Genomic DNA, 23,191 nt, shown 5'->3' with positions numbered 1-23,191 from the left:
TCTGTATTGGTGTTTACTACGGAGGTGGATGCTGACAAAATATCGGTAGAAGTGGAAAAGGTTGAAGCAATGGAAGGGGTGAAAATTGACAGACAGGATGTACTAGAAAGGCTGGGTATGCTTAGAGTGGATAAGTCGCCTGGTCCAGATGGCTTGCATCCCAGGTTACTAAGGGAATTGGGGGAGGAGATAGCGGAAGGGCTAGCCATAATTTTCCAATCTTCCCTAGATGTGGGGGAGATGCCTGAGGATTGGAAAGTGGCAAATGTGACACCATTGTTCAAGAAAGGGTGCAAGGACAATCCTAGTGACTACAGGCCGGTCAGTTTAACATCAGTGGTGGGTAAAGTTTTAGAAACAATAATTAAGGAAAAGATTAATGGGCACTTGGGAGAGGTTTAAGCTAATTAAAGAGAGCCAACACAGATTTGTAAAAGGCAGATCATGTTTGACTAATCTAATTGAATTTTTTGATGAAGTAACAGGGGGGGATTGATGAAGGGAATGCAATGGATGTTTTCTACGTGGATTTTAGGAAGGCGTTTGACAAAGTACCACATAGAAGGCTGGTTAACAAAATTGAGGCTCATGGAATAGGTGGGTCAGTGGCAGCTTGGATAAGGAATTGGCTTAAAGATAGAAAACAGCGAGTTGTGGTAAATGGCTGTTTTTCAGACTGGAGGATGGTAGACAGTGGTGTTCCTCAAGGGTCAGTGGTGAGGCCACTGCTTTTTTTGATATATATATTTATAAAAATGACCTGGATATTGGAAGAGTAGAATTTCTAAATTTGCCGATGACACCAAACTTGGGGGTGTGGCAAACAGTGACGATGATACCAATCGACTGCAACAGGACATAGAAAGGCTAGCAGAATGGGCAGACAAGTGGTTGGCAGATGGAATTTAATACAGAGAAGTGTGAGGTGATGCATTTTGGCAGAAGGAACAGGGAGAGGCAATATACACTTAATGGCACAGTTTTAAAGAATGTTCAGGGACAGAGAGACCTGGGAGTTAATGTGCATAGGTCCCTGAAGGTGGCGGGACATATTGAGAGAGTGGTTAGCAAAGCATGTGGGATCTTGGGCTTCATAAATCGAGGTATTGAGTACAAAAGTATAGAAATTATGCTGAACCTTTATAACGCGCTGGTTAGGCCACAACTGGAGTATTGCGTCCAGTTCTGGTCACCACACTTTAGGAAGGATGTGAAGGCCTTTGAGGGGGTGCAGAGGAGATTTACCAGAATGGTTCCGGGGATTGGGGATCTTAGCTACAAGGACAGGTTGGAGAAGCTGGATTTGTTTTCATTAGAGCAAAAGAGGTTGAGGGGTGATTTGATAGAGGTGTACAAGATTATGACGGGTTTGGATAGGCTAGACGGGGAAAGGCTGTTCCCACTAGTTGATGGTACAAGGACTGGGGGACACAGATTTAAGGTTTTGGGCAAGAGATACAGGGGGGATGTGAGGAAAAACTTTTTTTATGCAGAAAGTGGTGAGGACCTGGAACTCGTTGCCGACGGAAGTGGTGGAAGCGGAGACACTCAATGTTTTCAAGGGGAGACTGGATAGGCACTTGAGGGAAATAAACTTGCAGGGCTATGGGGATAGAGTGGGGAAATGGGACTGACTGGATTGCTCTACAGAGAGCTGGCACGGACTTGATGGGCCGAATGACCTCCTTCTGTGCCATTATGGCTCTATGACTCATCCAAAAGACAGCACTTCCGACACTGCAGCACTCCTTCAGTAGGCACTAAAGTGTCAGCCTAGAATTTGTGCTTAGGTTTCTGGAGTACGGCAAGAGTGCTACCTCTGAGCCAAGGCCGACACGTAACCATGGCCATACTGAGTCGATGAATGGCTCGAAACATCTATAAAAATAGCAATTAGTTTTTTAAGCAAAAATAAAATGAACATTTCCCTTGCACTATTTTCTTTGCTGCCAGAGTTGCTTTTCATTCTTTCTCTTCTCTATGGACAGTGATGGTCTGGCTTCTATACTGTTGGCATCGACCTTGCTCCTTGACTGACCAGCAATCTTAAACTCTTATTTGAACCAATGTATAATTTTCTCCTCGTAGCTAGGTACTTTGAAGGAATGACAGCTGTACATTAACTAGCCTTGGTAAGAAGAACACTACATCCAGCTTAACCATTACATAACTGATTTTTTTTTTTTTTAATTGGCACTATTATTAAATTTAAATCCATTTTATTAACAAGTGCACTGGGAGCAAATCTCAACGCCATCAAAAAAAGAACAGAAGCCACAGCAGAAACAGAAAACTGAACTGATAACTAGTGCCCCTTCCAGACCAATTCTGCTGGCTTTCCGGTTACTGTTTGGAGATGTCCATTTTGAAACAAAATGTATGTGGTCGGTGACTTGAATACTGGATGGCTTGAGATCTAAACCTTGTCAAAAGGCAATGTAAGGCGAACCTCTTAACAGCCACATTATTAGGTCGCTTTAGTTGAACATCTTCTGTTTAGCATATAACATTCATGCAACAGCATTCAAATAACCCCTCAAAGAACCAGTACAGCAAAAATCACACCCAGAACATTACCCTAGTTTTCTCTTTAAGATGCTGACCAACCTGTTGTGTATTATATTTTTATTTGTGAATTCAACCATTTGCTATTTTTCTTTTTATCCGAGGTAACTATATGGGATTTCCTATTTACTAGTTGCAACAAATTATTGGAACACAAGGGCCAACAGTTCCTGTTTTGGGCAATCCAGGTGCAAATTGCACTAGCATTCAAAGTGTTTTTTTTTCTCCAGTTTCCGCTCAAACTCATTTGGATATTGCCGAACCTAAATCTTCACGAGCCAGCATAATCGGGCAGCGTTTTAGAACGTAATATTCCTTGAGATATGTGGTAATCTGATGCCATTTTATTAATACAGCTGAAAATGGGTTTATCACAAAAAACAGGCATTTTTAATCAGAGTGTCTAGTCCACCACCTTTTAAACAACTGAAAATTAGTAAAAAAAAAACTATACATAACCATTTACTGGTTACATTGGTGTACAGTAAAAGAAAGAAAGATGTGCATTTGTATAGTGCCTTTCACGACCATGGGACGTCCCAAAGCGCTTTATAGTCAACTAGCTCGAGTGCCCGGCGGTGCCGAGGCTTTTTCGAGGGCATGTTGTTGTTGGAAGAGAGAGAGAGAGAGAGCGCGACTGGGGGGCAAGAGAGAGCGCGACTGGGGGGCAAGAGAGAGCGCGACTGGGGGGCAAGAGAGAGCGCGACTGGGGGGCAAGAGAGAGCGCGACTGGGGGGCAAGAGAGAGCGCGACTGGGGGGCAAGAGAGAGCGCGACTGGGGGGCAAGAGAGAGGGCGACTGGGGGGGGAAAGAGAGAGGGCGACTGGGGGGGAAGAGAGAGCGCGACTGGGGGGGGAAGAGAGAGCGCGACTGGGGGGGAAGAGAGAGCGCGACTGGGGGGGAAGAGAGAGCGCGACTGGGGGGGAAGAGAGAGCGCGACTGGGGGGGAAGAGAGAGCGCGACTGGGGGGGAAGAGAGAGCGCGACTGGGGGGGAAGAGAGAGCGCGACTGGGGGGGAAGAGAGAGCGCGACTGGGGGGGAAGAGAGAGCGCGACTGGGGGGGAAGAGAGAGCGCGACTGGGGGGGAAGAGAGAGCGCGACTGGGGGGGGAAGAGAGAGCGCGACTGGGGGGGAAGAGAGAGCGCGACTGGGGGGGAAGAGAGAGCGCGACTGGGGGGGAAGAGAGAGCGCGACTGGGGGGGAAGAGAGAGCGCGACTGGGGGGGAAGAGAGAGCGCGACTGGGGGGGAAGAGAGAGCGCGACTGGGGGGGAAGAGAGAGCGCGACTGGGGGGGAAGAGAGAGCGCGACTGGGGGGGAAGAGAGAGCGCGACTGGGGGGGAAGAGAGAGCGCGACTGGGGGGGAAGAGAGAGCGCGACTGGGGGGGAAGAGAGAGCGCGACTGGGGGGGGGAAGAGAGAGCGCGACTGGGGGGGAAGAGAGAGCGCGACTGGGGGGGAAGAGAGAGCGCGACTGGGGGGGAAGAGAGAGCGCGACTGGGGGGGAAGAGAGAGCGCGACTGGGGGGGGAAGAGAGAGCGCGACTGGGGGGGGGAAGAGAGAGCGCGACTGCGGGGGAAGAGAGAGCGCGACAGGGGGGGGAAGAGAGAGCGCGACTGGGGGGGAAGAGAGAGCGCGACTGGGGGGGAAGAGAGAGCGCGACTGGGGGGGAAGAGAGAGCGCGACTGGGGGGGAAGAGAGAGCGCGACTGGGGGGGGAAAGAGAGAGCGCGACTGGGGGGGGGAAAAGAGAGAGCGCGACTGGGGGGGAAGAGAGAGCGCGACTGGGGGGGGAAGAGAGAGCGCGACTGGGGGGGGAAGAGAGAGCGCGACTGGGGGGGGAAGAGAGAGCGCGACTGGGGGGGGAAGAGAGAGCGCGACTGGGGGGGGGAAAGAGAGAGCGCGACTGGGGGGGAAGAGAGAGCGCGACTGGGGGGGAAGAGAGAGCGCGACTGGGGGGCAAGAGAGAGCGCGACTGGGGGGCAAGAGAGAGCGCGACTGGGGGGCAAGAGAGAGCGCGACTGGGGGGCAAGAGAGAGCGCGACTGGGGGGCAAGAGAGAGCGCGACTGGGGGGGGAAAAGAGAGAGCGCGACTGGGGGGGGAGAAAGAGAGAGCGCGACTGGGGGGGGGAAAGAGAGAGCGCGACTGGGGGGGGGAAAGAGAGAGCGCGACTGGGGGGGGGAAAAGAGAGAGCGCGACTGGGGGGGAAGAGAGAGCGCGACTGGGGGGGAAGAGAGAGCGCGACTGGGGGGCAAGAGAGAGCGCGACTGGGGGGCAAGAGAGAGCGCGACTGGGGGGCAAGAGAGAGCGCGACTGGGGGGCAAGAGAGAGCGCGACTGGGGGGCAAGAGAGAGCGCGACTGGGGGGCAAGAGAGAGCGCGACTGGGGGGGGGAAAAGAGAGAGCGCGACTGGGGGGGGGGGAAGAGAGAGCGCGACTGGGGGGGGGAAGAGAGAGCGCGACTGGGGGGGAAGAGAGAGCGCGACTGGGGGGGGAAGAGAGAGCGCGACTGGGGGGGAAGAGAGAGCGCGACTGGGGGGGAAGAGAGAGGGCGACTGGGGGGGAAGAGAGAGCGCGACTGGGGGGGAAGAGAGAGCGCGACTGGGGGGGAAGAGAGAGCGCGACTGGGGGGGAAGAGAGAGCGCGACTGGGGGGGAAGAGAGAGCGCGACTGGGGGGGAAGAGAGCGCGCGACTGGGGGGGAAGAGCGCGCGCGACTGGGGGGGAAGAGCGCGCGCGACTGGGGGGGAAGAGAGCGCGCGACTGGGGGGGAAGAGAGCGCGCGACTGGGGGGGAAGAGAGCGCGCGACTGGGGGGGAAGAGAGCGCGCGACTGGGGGGGAAGAGAGCGCGCGACTGGGGGGAAAGAGAGAGCGCGACTGGGGGGGGAAGAGAGAGCGCGACTGGGGGGGGAAGAGAGAGCGCGACTGGGGGGGGGAAGAGAGAGCGCGACTGGGGGGGGAAAGGGGAGGGGAGGGGGGAAGGAGGGGAGGGGGGAATGGGGGGAGGAGGGAAGGAGGAGGGAAGGGGAGGGAAGGGAAGGAGGGAAGGGGGGGAGGGAAGGGAAGGAGGGAAGGGAAGGAGGGAAGGGAAGGAGGGGGGGAGGAGGGAAGGAGGGGAGGAGGGAAGGGGGGGGAGGAGGGAAGGGGGGAGGAGGGAAGGGGGGAGGAGGGAAGGGGGGAGGAGGGAAGGGGGAGGGGGGGAGGAGGGAAGGGGGGAGGTGGGGGAGAAGGGAGGGGGGAAGGGGGGGAGAAGGGAGGGGGGAAGGGGGGGAGAAGGGAGGGGGGAAGGGGGGGAGAAGGGAGGGGGGAAGGGGGGGAGAAGGGAGGGGGGAAGGGGGGGGAGAAGGGAGGGGGGGAAGGGGGGAGAAGGGAGGGGAGAAGGGGGGGGAGAAGGGAGGGGGGGAAGAGGGAGGGGGGGTGGAGGAAGGGGGGAGTCCCCGAGCCCCGCCCCCGATCTCCCGATGTCCCGCCCCCCGATGTCCCGCCCCCGATCTCCCGTCCCCCGATCTCCCGCCCCCCGATGTCCCGCCCCGCGATCTCCCGATGTCCCGCCCCCCGATCTCCCGCCCCCCGATCTCCCGATCTCCCGATGTCGCGAGCCCCGCCCCCCCCGCTCTCCGGAGCCCCGCCCTCCCGAGCTGGCTTCCAGACCGCCGATTGCAGCTGTGAGAGACGGCTGGCGGGCCCGGTTGCCGAGGTAACCCTTCCCGCTCTCCAAGCCCCGCCCGAGATCCGCACTCCCGAGAGCCCCGCCCCCCGCGCCGAGCGGGGAACAGAGACGCCGCGTCTCAGCTGCTCCTGCTGCGCGCGCACCCTGTGGATGTCCCGTGACCCTCGTAGCTGACGCCGTTGCCCCGGGTAACGTGACACCGGGGGGGGGGGGGCGGGGGGGGGGGGAAGCTTAGCAGAAGCCGTGGGACAATTACCTAGTTTGGGCGTGGCTGGGCAGGAGAGGCCCAGGCTTTGAGGCCTAGGTTCTGAGGCCTTACAAAAACGGGGAAAGGTAGGAAAAAGAATCTTCAGGTTAGAGAAAATATTTACAAATGAATGAAGTTTTTTTAAAAACAATTTAATAAAAGCAATTTTTTTTTGCTGGAAATGTATATTTGAAAAGACGCAGAAAGCGGGAAAAAGAATGGAAGCAAGATGGTGGTTACTCACCTCGGTTCAGAACGATAAGGCCCGCCCACACACGCACCGATTGGTCGACCGTTAGGTCACCGAAGCGTAGGATTGGTCAATCGTCCCGTCACTCGACTGTAGGAGGGCCCGCCTGCACGCGCCAGGAATCCGGCGTACGATTGGTCGACCTCGAGGTCACTCTATCACTAATGAGCGGATAATGAGATGCTAATGAGCGGAATGGTGAACGTTTTTTGGATACCGCGGGCGCAATTTTTGTCCGGCTGAAACGTAAATACGCTTACGACCGTTTTGGAACGGTAAGCTTTCTTTTGACGTAACACACGCGTAGGTACGCTCTATAACTTTCGAGTGCCAGGGCTGTTTTGGGCCGGGCGGTTTAAATCGAGTCCCAGGCTTTTGGGCCCTGTCTCTGTGTCCCTCTCTCAATCTGCTGCCGGGCAACATTTCTAACTTTTAATACCTTGAAAGATGAAAGTGAAAGTACTTATAAAACGTTTTTGGTAAATCTTATGTTATTTTTAAAAGAGATACTAACTTTTTCGAAGCTGGATCAGCAGATTTAGAGCTGGAAGTAAATAGGGTTTTTCGCTTGAGGCAATGGCTGCCAGATCCCCGAGATGAAAACGATTGGTCCCGCCCATAGACGCAACGATTGGCCAACCATCAGGCGACTGAACTGTAGGATTGGTCAATCGTGACAGCACAGGATTGGTCGAACCTCGACGTCAGTCAATCAATGCTAAGTAGCAGATAATGAGTTTAATTTTGAAGGTTTTTTGCATAAGGCGCGAACAATTTTCGTCCGACCGAAAAGTAAATACGCTTACGACCGTCCCGGAACCGTAAGCTTTCTTTGGAGGTAACGTACGCGTAGGTACGCTCTATAACTTTCGAGTGCATGGCCGGACAGACGCACACCGGAGGACAGACAGACAGACAGATAGACAGACAGAGACAGACAGACAGATCCTTTTATTATATATATAGATAGATGAAGTACTTTTGAAGTGTAGTCACTGTTGTAATGTAGGAAACATGGCAGCCAATTTGCGCACAGCAAGCTCCCACAAACCGTAATGTGATAATGACCAGATGATCTGTTTGTTTCTTAGTAAATTAAATAATATTTAAAAGCTTTTAAAACATGCCTATCCTTGCACATAAACATTTTTTTAATTTTGAGAGCCTCCTCGAAGGCCCGCAAACAGGCGCAATTACCGGAAACATGGAACGGTGATTAATTCGATCGGTGGGGGGGGCGGGGGGGGGGGGTTGTGGCCAGTCTTGTGGGCAGGACTGGCTTCGAGCACGATGTTTTTTAAACTACCGCAGAAGATCGTGGAAACTCAATTTGCGCTGAACGTAATTTGCGCTTAAAATTGCTCGATCTTTTGCACTAGTATGGCTGATTTCGGGCAAACTGTTTGAAAAAAAGTTTAACCTCGCGGAAACTCCTGCCTCCTGCCTAATGTCTTTAGAAATGCCTCCTGCTGCCTCCATCCATCCAATATGTTGCCCACAGTCATTTTCCTCATCCTTGCTCGGGATGTAGGGCTCATTAAGGATATTTACTGTCTATTACAAGCAGCAGTGGAGTTTTTCTATTACCTCAGCTATCCAATCCTTTTTAAAGCTTCAAGCAGCTTTAATTCTTTAATTGCACTGAAGTATTTTAAACAGAGCTTGGACATTAACTAAAAATAAACCTTCACTCAGAACATCGGGAAATAATTCTTCGAGAAAAAAGATTTTCTCCACTGTAAAAAAAAAAAAATAATCACACATTCCAGCTACTTGCCCAAAGGTAGATGAAATGAGTGATAGTTATGTGTACAATGTTAGCTATTTCTGTTCAGTAGACTCAGATTTATTTTTAAAGTCAAAGCTACCTTTAAAAACATTTAAAGCACAAAGCGAACAATTGTAGAATTGGGAAAATTCACTTGAGAGAAACATTATTCTCAATCAAAAAAATAACAAACCCAAAATTACTCACTTGGTCTTCCAAAAAGGCTTAAATCACTACAAAAGCAATGTGATACCAACAGAACAGTATATCTGCAGCCTACAGCAGTTCTGCCTGATATACTTCATCCAGTATGTGAAGTTTTGATTTTCATTGTAGTTTAGGCCATTTGTTGAGTGATGTACAAGTTCTCAGGTTATCTAGTCTCATGGTAGAGATTTCTGGAAAAACACTTCAGGCTAAGTCTTGTCCTTAGTGCGTGCTAGTGTATTTTCAGACTACACCATTAAATACAGAAAAAGGAACCAGCAAATAATAAATGCCTATCTTTTTGCAGCTCCCTCTGCAGCTTGACGTTGCCCAGGCTGAGTGTTAGAGTTGACCAATAACCAGTTACTTTTAGGCACTGAGCAAATAACTTTCCAGAGAATTCGTCAGACTGTTTGGGGGTTGGTATTGTGTGTCAAATATATGACACAGCTAGCAAATTTTTAAAAAAACCTGAGAAAGAAATGATTTTCCTGATACTTAAGGACTCATCAATCTCTATTTTTCCAGTTTGTTTCCTCCCTCTTTTTCAGGTCTCCTTAGGCCATGCCGCAACTGTGACTGACATGCTCTCGAGCCATTGCTGCTCGATACACAGTCTGCAAGGTGACGTTGCTCCAAATATCCTGGCCTTCACTCTATGCCTCTCAACACTAGCTGTACCAGAGATCAGCAATCTGGTGGAACATGGCTACAAACCCACATTTGCCACGGCCCAAAGCAGGCAATTGATCTCCAATGATTTGCACCTCCACAAAAGCCTCCCTCTATTTTTTTTTTTAAAAACGGCATTTTCCCCATTTCCTCCTGTCTGCAAGTGGCATTCATTGCTCAGAGAGTGGGTGGGCTTCCAGGGCCCTAACAAATGCTGCTCAAACGAATGAATTGTATTTTTGAGAGGACCCCAGGAAGCCATGGTGGTACTCTCCAGTGGAGAAGCACCTGGCTTCTTCGTACCACTCTTTCCAAAATGTTCTCGAAACATTCTTATTCACTTTTTTCTTACTATATTGCTACTAAAGTAGCATTAGTAAACAAAGTTCCTAATGCCACTTGTTCTTCTCCACTATTCTCATTGTGAAAAGGAGAAATTTAAATAAAAAAGGGTTCTTTCTGGGGGGACTGACCATTTTCGATGACAGCTACATATTTTCCCAGGGTTTTAAAATGTTTATCTTCCGATTCTAAATTCCTCTGTACCACACACAAGGACTCTTCAGAAAGGGGAGACAACTCGATTACAACCGTCCACTTATTCTATTCTCCCACTCAGTAGAATCAGCCTGCTCTCACATTTCACCTCTCTCCAATTCCCTTCCAAAGGAAACTAGGGCAAGTGGCTCAAAGATCAATAACTCAAACGCGTGGTGATAATATGCATCTTAAAACTGCATATCTACTGAATTATTTATGGTATATTATGGATGAGCGCAATTCATTATTGAACCTTGGTTCTGACGAACATTGAATCACAAAAGATGAAGATTATTATTATTTAAGCAAAGGAAATTTCTCGTAAACTGCCAATACAGCACTTCTAACACGATGAGGATTTGGCTTTTCTACAGCATATTCAGCCTTAAAGCCATTCTGTTTCCCGAAACTGCTTTATAAAAGGAACAGGATTTTGCAAATTAATTAAACCAATTTGCCATAATTCAAACTAGAACTAATCCAATAGAATCTGGATCATAATCTCTGATCAAACTGTCCACTGTTCAGACAGGCAGACTGACCTCACCGAACAGTGCAATCCAAAAGATTTTTGCAACTTGCATCCCATTACTATACTCTGTAAAAGTATGAGCATTTATCTTATGCCACATGAATGACAGGTCAAAAGTAAACAACCAGAGACCTCCTTCGCTTGGTTTTCAATCAGACTGTTAGATTTATGCAAATTATTTCTCACCCTTAAATTTGCTGCCTCACGTTTTATTTAAAAAAAGTATTTCATATGGGTAACTTCCTGCACTGGTTGTATGCAGTTCAAATTTAATAAAGAGACATTAATACATAATAATAAAGATAACATTTTCTAACAGTATAAGTTAAGTGTCCCAAAGTGTTCACTACAAGGACCTCTTCCTTACTGTATAACGGACAGCTTAAATTGGCTTTTATCCTCAGGTCAGAAAGGGTGTCAGATTTTTTTTAAATGAGGCAGGTACCAGCAAACACACTGAATGCCTTATTTGCAGCCATATGGACTGCGATGTTAACAGCTACATTTTGCTAACATTCGATCTGAATAGTACAGCGTAGAGCCCACAACATTACAATACCACTCGCATATGTTCTTCTAAATATGCCAACACTTGGTGCACTAACACTGATTTTATTCGACTTGAGAACCCGAGGGGAGGTGGGAGGAGTCAGCTTTAATCCAGTCTATAAAGAGCGTGATGATGAGTTTGCTACACAAAGCACACAGAGGAATTCTTCCCCAACAGCCACTAGCGATAGCTGTTTTGAAACCAAATAATCAAGGTCTTTTGCCCAAAGAAATTCATCACAATTATGCCCAAATCAACTGTCAGTTTGGCTCGGTTGGTAAAACTCTCAACTTGGAGTCAGAAGATTGTGGGTTCAAGCCTCGCTCCAGGACGGCAGTAAAGTATTGAGGGAGCACTGTATTGTTGGACATACCGCCCTTCAAATGTCTGCCTATTGTGGTTCTTCGGGGTGGATGTTAAGGACCCCATTAAGAACAGGAAGTTCTCCCAGTATCGTGGCCAACATTCTTCCCTTAACCAACACTTCACTGTGCACAAAATGGTGGCCATGTTTGCCTACAGAACAGTCACTGGAATCAAAAGTAATTAATTGTATGTGAACTGCTTTGGGATGTCTTTGAGACAATGATAAGATGTTATATAAATGCAAGACTTGTGTGTGGATTTAATGTTAATTACCTAGGACAGATTCTTGATCTGTGATTGTAGTTCAGCTTCTACATGCAAGCAATGAGAAAAATCATTGGACTTTTCCAAAATCTCTAATAGCCACACAAGCTACCTTACCCTCACTGCACACCATGGTTCTTTGATAGAGATGGCAACAGAATAGACAAAGGAAAAAAAACACAACACACAAAAAAAGGATAAAACTCAGCCACTTCAGGTGTGAGAGAAAAAGTCTGAGAATATTCTCTGATACTTTGCATCCTTGCAAAGGGTTGGCTTCAAAGTGAGACAAGGTTCTTGATACCAAAGCTACATTCTTTCCTTGTGCAGGAATCAGGAATGGGTCCCTCCTCGTTTATATATGTAACACATTGCTGTCATGTTGTCAGGGCAGACTCTCACCTGCTCTTGTAGCAGATCCTCCTCTAATATGATTAGCAACACAAAGCTTCCACTTTACAACAAGTATTGATCAATATTATTTGAGGAATGAGCATAGTCCAAAAAATAACACAAAAACTTAACATTCATTGAATAGGTCCCCCAACTAAGTCGCATCCTGATATACATTACAGAAAATCCTCGCCCAAAATAGATTTTCTTAATTAAAAAAAAAATTGTCCCATTCTGCTCCCCCCTCCCCCAAGCTGTCTCCCTACTAACAGTCTCATCCGCCTCAGTTTTCCTGGGCTACCTCTTCAATAATTAATAGTACCATTTGCCTGTTTTTCCCATGGCGCTCTCTTTAATCGACCACATTCTGCACTGTTTCTTCTTTCTCCACTCTTCTTTTAAAACCCTATTATGTTTGATAGTAAGACTGTTACAAAGCAGAAAAAGATTTTTTTTTAAAAATCCATTCTGATGAAATCCATATTGCTTTGAAGTAGTGAGTCAGAGGATACGCTATGAGCAAACTCCACAGGAGATAGAAGAATACACTATACTAATACATGAATTTGTTTAGTGCCTTACCACATCAAAACATCGAGTGCTTTGCACAATAAATGAGCAATATTCCATGCATCTACTCATCTGATACAGATAGCATCACATATGGAAACTCTAATATACAACCTACTTCAGTTATTTGCAGGTTATAAGGCTAGGTTACTCACAAATTATTTTCTAAAACCCATGGCTGAATATGTGGTCCCTCTATTTCACTTGCATTTTCAAAGTAGCTACGTAATATTAAAATTATAGGTAACAATCTGGCAGAGATTTAACAAGTTTCACGTTAAAGGCTTGTGTCAGTATTATGACAAAACATTGATCAGCAGAAATCTTATGTGTAATGTATGTAATGTATATATACCTTAAGGGAGAGAACTACTTTTTACAGCTCCTGTATACTGTAGTACCGGCAGTGATCACACCTGTATATAAACCTTGAGTAGTGATCTGTACAATTAGTTCTAGAGTAACCCTCATTCAGTAAACACCTGTTGATCGTTCCCTGCAGTCTGTTGTCTGATTATTGAAGGACACAACATTAAGATACACGGATATAACATTGGCGGCGACGCAGATTCGAACCTACCTGCAACTCTGCATCACCTCCCAGGGATTCACTCCTGGAGAACAGTGGAAGGAGGTCGAGTCCAGAAGCACGGGCGTCGACCACGGGCAATCGTCCAGTCATCCAGCGGAGATGTGAGCATCGCAGGGGAGGCTGTCGAGAGCCAGGCCTGGCTTTCCAGTCACGGTGGTCCAGCGAAACGGGCTGGCAACAGGTACTGCGCAGACCCTTCCCGGACAGCGGTGGCTAGAGCCGACTGAGCGGCACAGAAAAAGGCCGAGCAGCGTCGACGGGGGAGAGAGAGAGGGCAGAGTGCACAGGGCGCAGCCGGTGTTCAGGACCGAGCGGCGTCAACGGGGAGAGAGACGAGAGAGAGCAGAGCGCAGCCGGTGTTCAAGGGCCGAGCAGCGTCAACGGGGGAAGAGAGGAGCGCAGGAAAACGCGAGGCGCTGCTATTGCCACGAGGACCGCAGAGAGGGGCATTGGCAGCAGCGCACGAAACCCACAGGGCGTCGCCATTTGCCACGAGGACTGCCGAGAGCGGCGTTGGCAGCAGCGCGGGAGACGCCAATTTAAGCAGAAGCGGGGAAGAAAGGAAAGCGCGGGAGACGCCATTTTAAGCCAGTCGAACCACACCCAAAAATGCCGAAGAGTGGCAGTATCACAGCGTTCGACAATGAAGTCGAAGATTGGATGACATATGTCGAACGCATAGAGGTATACTGCAAGGCGAATGAAGTGCCAGATGACAAGAAAGCGCCGGTATTGTTGAATTCAATGGGTGCAAAAACATATGGCTTACTATGAAACCTAGTAACCCCAGAGAAGCCAGTAGAAAAGGATTTTGAAAACATAGTGTCAATCCTACAGGACCACTTAAACCCCACACCACTGCTGATAGCAGAAAGATTTAAGTTTCACAAAAGGAACCAGCATAAAGATGAAAGTAATGCTGAGTATTTAACGGAACTGCGCAAGCTATCGAAACACTGCCAGTTTGGAACGGGACTAGCAGATACTTTAAGGGACAAGTTTGTGTGTGGGCTTCAAAGTGAAGGAACCCAGAAACGACTTCTATCAGTAAAGGATCTTACGCTGGACAAGGCTTTCAGCATTGCAGTATCACACGAAGCAGCAGCACGGGGCACTGCAGAGATACAACGGAGACCGCAAGAATATGGCACAAATGAAATGTCATACGGAACAGTGAAGTGCTATCGCTGCGGCAGAACAACACACGACCATAATGATTGCTGGTTCAAGGACAAAGTGTGCAGACAGTGTGGAAAAGTAGGACACATAGCAAGAGTCTGCAGGTCGGGAAAGAAAACCAGCAGCAAGAAATCTCCAGAGGAGAAGTACAAGAAGGTACATAAGGTGACGGAGGGTAGTTCTGACGAACAGAAGAGTGATACAGACTCCGGAAGCAAGGAGCTGGGTTGTCTGAAACTACATAATGTGATCAAAACGGAGGATCACCAAACTATCTGGGTCACGCTCAAGATAGCAGGAGTCCAAGTGAAAATGGAATTGGACACAGGATCAGCCCTAACAGTCATAAACCGAAGGGGCTACAAGCGGCTATTCTCACATATACCCTTGAGAGATACAAAGATTGTCTTGAAGACGTACACGGGGCAAAAAGTCTACCCCAAAAGGAAAAATAAGGGTGAACGTTATATATAACGGCAAGGAAACACCAAAAATGGACCTATATGTATTGCCAGATGGAGGACCACCACTACTAGGACGTGAATGGATCCGGAAGATACAGCTAGATTGGCATTCCATACAAGCACTGACTGTAGATGCCAAAAAGGATGACGACGTCACACCTGGACAACTGTCAAAAATGCTAACTGACGCACAAGAAGTGTTCCAGCAGGGACTCGGAACACTAAAAGGCATAACAGCGACGATCAAAATAGAGGAAAATGCAAGGCCAAAGTTTTTTTTTTTTTTTTTTTTTAAGGCCAGACCGCCCAGCCGTCGAAGCAGAGCTGGAAGGTTTGGAACGTTCAGGAGTACTGTCCAAAGTGGACTGGAGCGAGTGGGCTACACCCATCGTTCCTGTAATGAAGAGGTCGTTGAGTAATACGCCTGGGGAACCAAAGAAGGTTCGCATCTGTGGGGACTTTAAGGTGACAGTGAACCCAGTCCTTCACACTGTACAATATCCGCTTCCGCGGATTGAAGATATTTTCGCCTCGCTATCTGAAGGGAAACGCTTCACTAAGATTGATCTGGCCCAGGTGTACCTGCAAATGGAGGTAGAAGAAGCCTCGAAACAGTACCTCACGATCAACACTCATAAAGGTCTCTACCAATACAACCGGCTGGTGTTCGGGGTAGCATCAGCTCCGGCTATTTGGCAAAGGGCAATGGAACAAGTCCTGCAAGGGATTCCAGGGACCCAGTGTTATTTGGACGACATCCTGGTCACGGGCGAAAATGACAGTGATCACCTCGCCAACCTGGAGCAGGTGCTCACTAGATTGAAGAAATATGGGCTCCGAGCTAATCGCCACAAATGCGAGTTTTTCCAGAAGGAGATCTCGTATTGTGGCCACGTTATTGATGAAGAGGGGTTACATAAGTCCCCTGAAAAGATTGAGTGGGTGGTCAAGGCTCCAGCACCGGAAAATGTGTCACAACTGAGGTCGTTCCTCGGGCTGGTGAATTACTACCATAAGTTCTTGCCGAATTTGTCTACCGTACTACACCCACTGAACACCCTACTGCAAACGGGGGTACCATGGAAGTGGAGTGACGAATGTAAACGAGCTTTCCAGAAGAGCAAAGCATTGATCACATCGAGGTGTTGGCTCATTTCAACCCAGCACTACCAATTCAGTTGGCGTGTGATGCATCACCCTATGGCATTGGAGCGGTGCTGTCGCACAAATTCCCGGACGGCTCAGAGAGGCCAGTAGCCTTTGCGTCTCGGTCACTAACCTCAGCCGAGCGTAACTACGCCCAGATTGACAGGGAGGCCCTCAGCCTAGTGTGGGGAGTGAAAAAGTTAAATCACTATCTGCACGGGCAGAAGTTCACCTTGCTGACTGACCACCAACCACTTGTCTCCATCTTTAATCCAAAGAAGGGCGTTCCGGTGATGACTGCGCAACGGCTACAAAGATGGTCCCTTTTTCTAGGGGTGCACCAATATGAAATCGAGTATAAGGGCACAAAACAGCATGGAAACGCTGATGGGCTATCACGCCTGCCACTGCCTACTGCGGAGGAAGCACCAGCAGTGGATCCTGTCGAAATATTTCATTCGACTATAATTGAATGCTTGCCAGTAACTAACGCTGGTATAGAGAAGGAGACCCGAAATTACCCGACACTGTCTCGGGTATATGATTTGACGGTGAAGGGATGGCCAGCACATGGCGACTCACTGTTGCCAGCATTCTCATCCAGAAGAGAACAGCTGTCAGTATGCCAGGGGACCTTGATGTGTGGATCCCGAGTGGTAATTCCACCCAAGTTAAGGGAGAGAGTGCTCAATGAGCTTCACGAAGGTCATCTGGGAGGGGTGAAAATGAAAAGCCTTGCTAGGGCTTATGTGTGGCGGCCGGGGATCGATCAGCAAATCGAGGACCTGACCAAGAGCTGCTCAGGATGCCAGAAGGTCCAAAATGCACCACCACATGCCCCTCTACACCCATGGGAGTGGCCCTCATCTCCATGGCAACGGGTGCATATTGATTTTGCTGGTCCATTCATGGACTCAATGTTTTTAATAGCCGTGGATGCGCACTCGAAATGGCCTGAGGTGATCAAAATGTCCTCCACCACCACGGAGAAAACTATTGCAGTCCTACGGACCATATTTGCCAGGAACGGCTTGCCAGAGCAGATTTGCTCTGATAACGGACCACAGTTTGTGTCCGAAGAGTTTCGAAGATTTATGAAAAGGAATGGGGTAAGGCATTACACATCCGCCCCGTATCATCCAGCCACAAATGGATTGGCTGAGAGGTTCGTACAAACCTTTAAAAAAGCAGTAAATGCCATGTGCGATGATGACATTCCACTGCAGCATAAGGTGGAAAATTTCCTGTTAGCCTACAGAAATGCGACACATGCAGTCACCAACCAGGCCCCGGCCATGATGTTCTTTAACCGAAGGTCGAGATCTTGTCTGGATTTGCTCAGACCAAATGTACGAAGAGATGTTGAGAGTAAGCAATTCCAGCACATCAATGAGAAGCCGACAAGGAGCTTCAATGTAGGGCAACCAGTCTTGGCCCGCGACTACCGAACAGAGAAATGGCAACCAGGGACGATATGCACACGGCAGGGGCCACTAATGTACACAGTGGATGTTGGGGAGAACATTGTGAGACGCCATGCTGACCAGATCCTAGAGTCACAGGAACGAGTTAACCCCATGTCTCGGCCATACGTACCTGGTGAGGAACCCGATGTACAGGTCGCATCTACCTCAGGAACAATAGCATTGGAAGCTGATGAATCAACTGACGACAGGGTGCTAGAATCGCCTCCGCACCAAGAGCGAGACACTCGGGAAAGGCGTTATCCAGAAAGAGTCAGGAAGCCTCCCCAGAGACTGAATATATGAATGGACTATTTTCATATAACATTGTATATTAAAAATGTTAATTGTTAAATGAGTATTATGGTACTGTTAATCTAAAAGGGGAGGAATTGTAATGTATGTAATGTATATATTATACCTTAAGGGAGAGAACTACATTTTACAGCTCCTGTATACTGTAGTACCGGCAGTGACCACACCTGTATATAAACCCTGAGTAGTGATCTGTACAGTTAGTTCTAGAGTAACCCTCATTCAGTAAACACCTGTTGATCGTTCCCTGCAGTCTGTTGCCTGATTATTGAAGGACACAACATTAAGATACACGGATATAACATTATGAATTACATAATTAAAGGAGAGGTTGAGGAGAGGTTGAGTAGATTGGGACTCTACTCATTGGAGTTCAGAAGAATGAGAGGCGATCTTATTGAAACATATAAGATTATGAAGGGGTTGGATCGGGTGGATGCAGGGAGGATGTTCCAGATGATGGGTGAAACTAGAACTAGGGGGCATAGTCTTAGAATAAGGGGCTGCTCTTTCAAAACTGAGATGAGGAGGAAGTACTTCACTCAGAGGGTGGTAGGTCCATGGAATATGCTGCCCCAAAAAGCTGTCGAAGCTACATCATTACATAAATTTAAAACAGAAATAGACAGTTTCCTAGTAGAAAAGGGAATTAAGGGTTATGGGGAGCGGGCAGGAATTTGGACATGAGTCTAGGTTCGGATAGGTCATGGCCCTGTGGGTAGCGGAGCGGGCCCAGGGGCCGTGTGGACTGATCCTGCTCCTGTTTTCGTGTGTCTAATGCTGTTAGATTCAGGAGATAGTCCTGTCATAGTGGATTGGCGGTTAGGATCAGATCAGCCATGATCTTATTGAATGGCGGAGCAGGCTCGAGGGGCCAATTGGCCTACTCCTGCTCCTATTTCTTATGTTCTTATGTAAAGACTAAATTTCTCATGCCACACCAATGTCTCCACATTAAAAGCCATATGCACGTCACAGTAGTACAGGTGTCTCAAATGCTAAAACCATGATGTAAGGCTCCAAATGCAAAACTGATTTGTTACCCATAAGTAAGGAATTCTTCTAAACTACCTTGTAATCACTGAATTTTCATTTTGCTACCATGGTACGTCTGTGATGACTTGATTGTCCTATATAGTTATACACGGTCAGCTTTAAGATGGTTTGCATCTCTTTAGTTTTAACAAAATGTCTTTGCTTCATGATGATAGATAATGATTGCACAGTATGGAAGTGATGGGGAGATCATGGACAAAATCAACCAGAAAGCACTGACTTTTTGTTGGCGTGCAGTCCCACGAGTGTTGGCTGCCCTTTGGTACCTCACCCAAGTGGCCATTCTTCATGTGTGAGCCTTGATAGTGAGTTTTGGCCGGTCGGGCCAGTTGGCCACCTGAGCGCTCACGTGGATGTACTTTCATCTACCCTTAAAGTAACTACAGTGTACATTAACTTTTGCCCTATCTTGTGAATGGGAGGATATGATATACACATATGCACTGGAAAGATGTCTGTAATATAACATCTTGCACTTTGTAAAATTGGGATGGGAGAAAAATTACAATCAAGACACCCCTGGAAAAAACTCTCTCCCAAGGTCACATACACCCGCATTTCCAAACTCCCAACTATCTAGTCCTCGAATCTCCGTTCACCACGATATATCTGCGGTTGTCAATCTGCTCAATCACTCCTCCTTCTTCGCCTTTAATGCCCTTGTCCCCAGTAAAACCATTATTCTCACTCATTCTGGTCATTGCCCCACCTTCAGTCTCTCAAGTCTAAGAGGCGCAGACATGAACGGATCTGGCGCACAACTGGTTTAGCCATTCATCGCCAAATCTGGCTGGACTACATCAAGCAATATTGGATCCTGCTCTTCTCTGATAAAACTGCGCATTGCTCCAGGATCATCCTGGAATGCAAAGATAACCCCATTTCCTTTCTCCACTACCAACCATCTCCTTAAACCCCTCTTCCCTGCCTCCTCTACCCTCACCTCGAACAACATGTGCAAGGAGCTCATGGAACTCTGTTACTAAAATTAAGAACATTTGTTCAGCTGCCTTTGCCAGACCTCTTCTTCCCCTTGCCCACCATGCCAAGCTTCACCCCTGCCCTAGACCTGAATCCGCATCTTTCTCTAGTTTGCAATGCCCCCTAAGAGCTCATCTTGTGCATGCATCCCAACTCCCTCTCTCTCGATGCTATTCCCAATAAACCGCTGAGCACCTAACTTCCCTTCCTGGCCCTCACGCTAGCAGACATTGTAAATGGTTCGCTTTCCTCAGGTACTGTCTCCCTCGCTTTTAAATCTATGGTCATCACTGCCTCCAACCCCCACCACCTCTCAAAAACCCACCCTTGATCGTTCTATCGCTGCAAACAACCACTCCATCTTCAACCTCCCTTTACTCTCCAAAAACCTTGAACGTGTTGTCGCCTCTCAGATTACATAATATATACAGCACAGAAACAGGCCATTTGGCCCAACCAGTCCATGCCGGCATTTATGCTCCACTCGAGCCTCCTCCAGTCTTTCCTCATCTAACTCTATAAGCATAATCCTCTATTCCCTTCTCCCTCATAAGCTTATCTAGCCTCCCCTTAAATAGATCTACACTATTCGCTTCAACCACTCCCTGTGGTAGAGAGTTCCACATTCTCTGGGTAAAGTAGTTCCTTCTGAATTCCCTATTTGATTTCTTGGTGACTATCTTATATTGATGGCCTTTAGTTATGCTCTTCCCCACAAGTGGAAACATTCTCTATCAAAACCTTTCATAATTTTAAAGACCTCTATTAGGTCACCCCTCAGCCTTCTCTTTTCAAGAGAAAAGAGATCCAGCCTGTTCATCGTTTCCTGATATGTATACCCTTGCATTTCTGATATCATCCTTGTAAATCTTTTTTGCTCCCTCTGCAGTGCCTCTATATCCTTTTTATAATTTGGCAACCAGAACTGTGCACAGTACTCCAAGTGTGGTCTAACCAAGGTTCGATACATGTTTAGCATAACTTCCCTACTTTTCAATTCAATCCCTCTAGAAATAAACCCTAGTGCTCGTTTTTTTTTTTATGGCCTTTTTAACCTGTGTTGCTACTTTCAGTGATTTGTGTATTTGTTCTAAGAGATCCCTTTGCTCCTCTACCCCACCTAGACTCACCCTCCAAGTAATAAGTGAACTCCCTATTCTTCTTACCAAAATGTAATACCTCACTGTTGAATTTCATTTGCCAATTATATGCCCATTCTTCAAGTTTATTAACATCTTCTTGTAATTTGTTGCAGTCCTCCTCAGTGTTGACCATCGCCCCCAATTTGGTGTCATCTGCAAATTTAGAAATTGTGTTTTTGATTCCAACGTCTAAATCGTGAACAACAGTGGTCCCAGCAATGATCCTTGTGGAACAGCACTTCCCACCTTCTGCCACTCTGAATAGCTACCTTTTACCCCTACTTGCTGCTTTCTGCCTTGAAGCCAGCAAGTTATCCATTCTGCTACTTGTCCCCTGACTCTCCATGCTCTGACCTTATTCAGTCGTCTATTATGTGGTACTGTATCAAAGGCCTTTTGAAAATCGAGATACGTGCCCATCTTTCCCACAATTCCATATTTGAACATCTCCAATCAGGTTTCCGGTCCTGCCACAGCTCTGAAACGGAACTAAATCAATCAAAGTAAGAAACAACATCCTCTATGACTGTGACCATAGCAAACTATCCATCCTAGTCCTCGTGACCTCACCGTAGCTTTTCACATGGTTGACCATGCCACCCTCCTTCAAAGCCTCTCCTCCATTGTCCAGCTCAGTGGGACTGCCTTTGCTTGATTCAACTCTTACCTATCCAATTGTAGCCAGAGAAGCTCCTGCAATGTCTTCTCTTCTGGTTCCTGCACAGTTACCTCCGGAGTCCCTCAGGGATCTATCCTTGATCCCCTCCTATTCCACATCTACATGCTGCCCCTTGGCGACATCATCTGAAGATATGATGTCAGGTTCCATACGTACGCTGAAGACACCCAGCTCGACCTCATCACCACCTCTCTTGACTCCTGCACTGCCTCTGTGCTGTCAGACTGCTTGTCCGACATGAGTTGCAATTTCCTACAATTAAACACTGGTAAGACCAACGTCATTTTAACCCCCAAAAATGGGTGGATTTGGGTCGGGTGGAAAGTTAAAACTACAAAATTTTCAAACCCGATCCCAAATCCACTGCTTCCGGTTTTAATGGAAGCGGGATGGGGCGAGTGCACAATCCGCTCTCCGTAGGCAGTTCGGACATTGAAAGCTTTTAATGAGGCCGTGTGCCTCCATTTCAACATGCTTTCTATTTTTAGCTAATTTGGACCGGGTTTCCCTGGCCTCAGCAAATCCGGCAGGTAAAAGGAGGCGAGAAGGGCTGGATCCATAAGGTAAGTGCCTTTACAACACTGCTCGAGAGCCAGGAGGAGCAGGAGTGTTTCCTCCAGGCCCAACAAGCTACCCTGTAAACAATGCACTTTCTAATTCTTTTTTCCCCCCAAGCGGGCCCTTTAAATTTGCTGTGCGGCCGCTGCACAGCGTTTAATTCACCCATCACTCCTGTGCTTGCTGACCTATATTGCCTCCCAGTCCCACAACATCTTCAAATTAAAATGATTATCCTAGTGTTCAAATCCCTTCATGGCCTCGCCCCTCTCCACCTCTGTAACCTCCTCCAGCCCTATAACCCTCGGAGAATTCTGCGTTTCTCCAACTCTGGCCTTTTGCGCATCCCCCACTCCCTTCGCCCCACCATTGGTGGATATACACTTAGCCGTCTGGGCTTCCCTCACTAAACCTCTTTCCCCCCCTCCTATAAGACCCTCCTTAAAAGCACCTCTTTGACCAAGCTTTTAATCACTTCAAAAATATCTCCTTCTTTGGCTCATGTCAATTTTTGTTTGATTACTCTTCTGCAAAGCATCATGGGATGTTTTACTATGTTAAAGGCGCTAAATAAATGTAAGTTGTTGTTGTCACTTTAATTAGAATAGTGAAAAAGACTCCAAAAGTTGATCATGTATTCTCTGTCAACATGAAGGGCTACATAAAGCTTTTGTGATAAAAATAGACTTTATTCCAGGTGAGGTGTTACTTCAGAGTAGGATGTGGTTCCTGCATTCAAAGATGCTAAGCAGGTTACTCATATCCCCACTAACTGATAAGAAAATGATCAAAGTTAGTGCTACCTGCATCCCTCAGGCTTTCTGGAAAACCATAAGATGTCCAGTCACATCACAACAATGATAGCATAGTCTGGGCATACTGTATATACTGTATTTTTACATTTAGTATGGACTTCTGTTTGGACGTAAATCAAACTGATTATATCTTGTGAGACAGCATATACTTTAATAGATTCCTTTTAAGACAAGTAGATCTGATGAAAAACAGTTTTTCTTCAAAAAAAAG

The 23,191-nt window shown here is 47.7% G+C and overlaps 1 protein-coding gene across 1 annotated transcript in view; it reads right to left on the bottom strand.

The window, feature by feature from the left end:
• The window catches only part of cfdp1 (chromatin remodeling protein CFDP1), a 237,013-nt gene that overhangs the window by 49,718 nt on the left and 164,104 nt on the right, over positions 1 to 23,191 (bottom strand). The window lies entirely within an intron of this gene.

This window comes from Somniosus microcephalus, chromosome 6, assembly GCF_052327205.1.
Source record: "Somniosus microcephalus isolate GS21.2 chromosome 6, FLI_Smic_1.0, whole genome shotgun sequence".
In the NCBI taxonomy this organism is placed as follows: Eukaryota; Metazoa; Chordata; class Chondrichthyes; order Squaliformes; family Somniosidae; genus Somniosus; species Somniosus microcephalus.
This window is presented reverse-complemented; position numbering and strand designations above follow the sequence as displayed.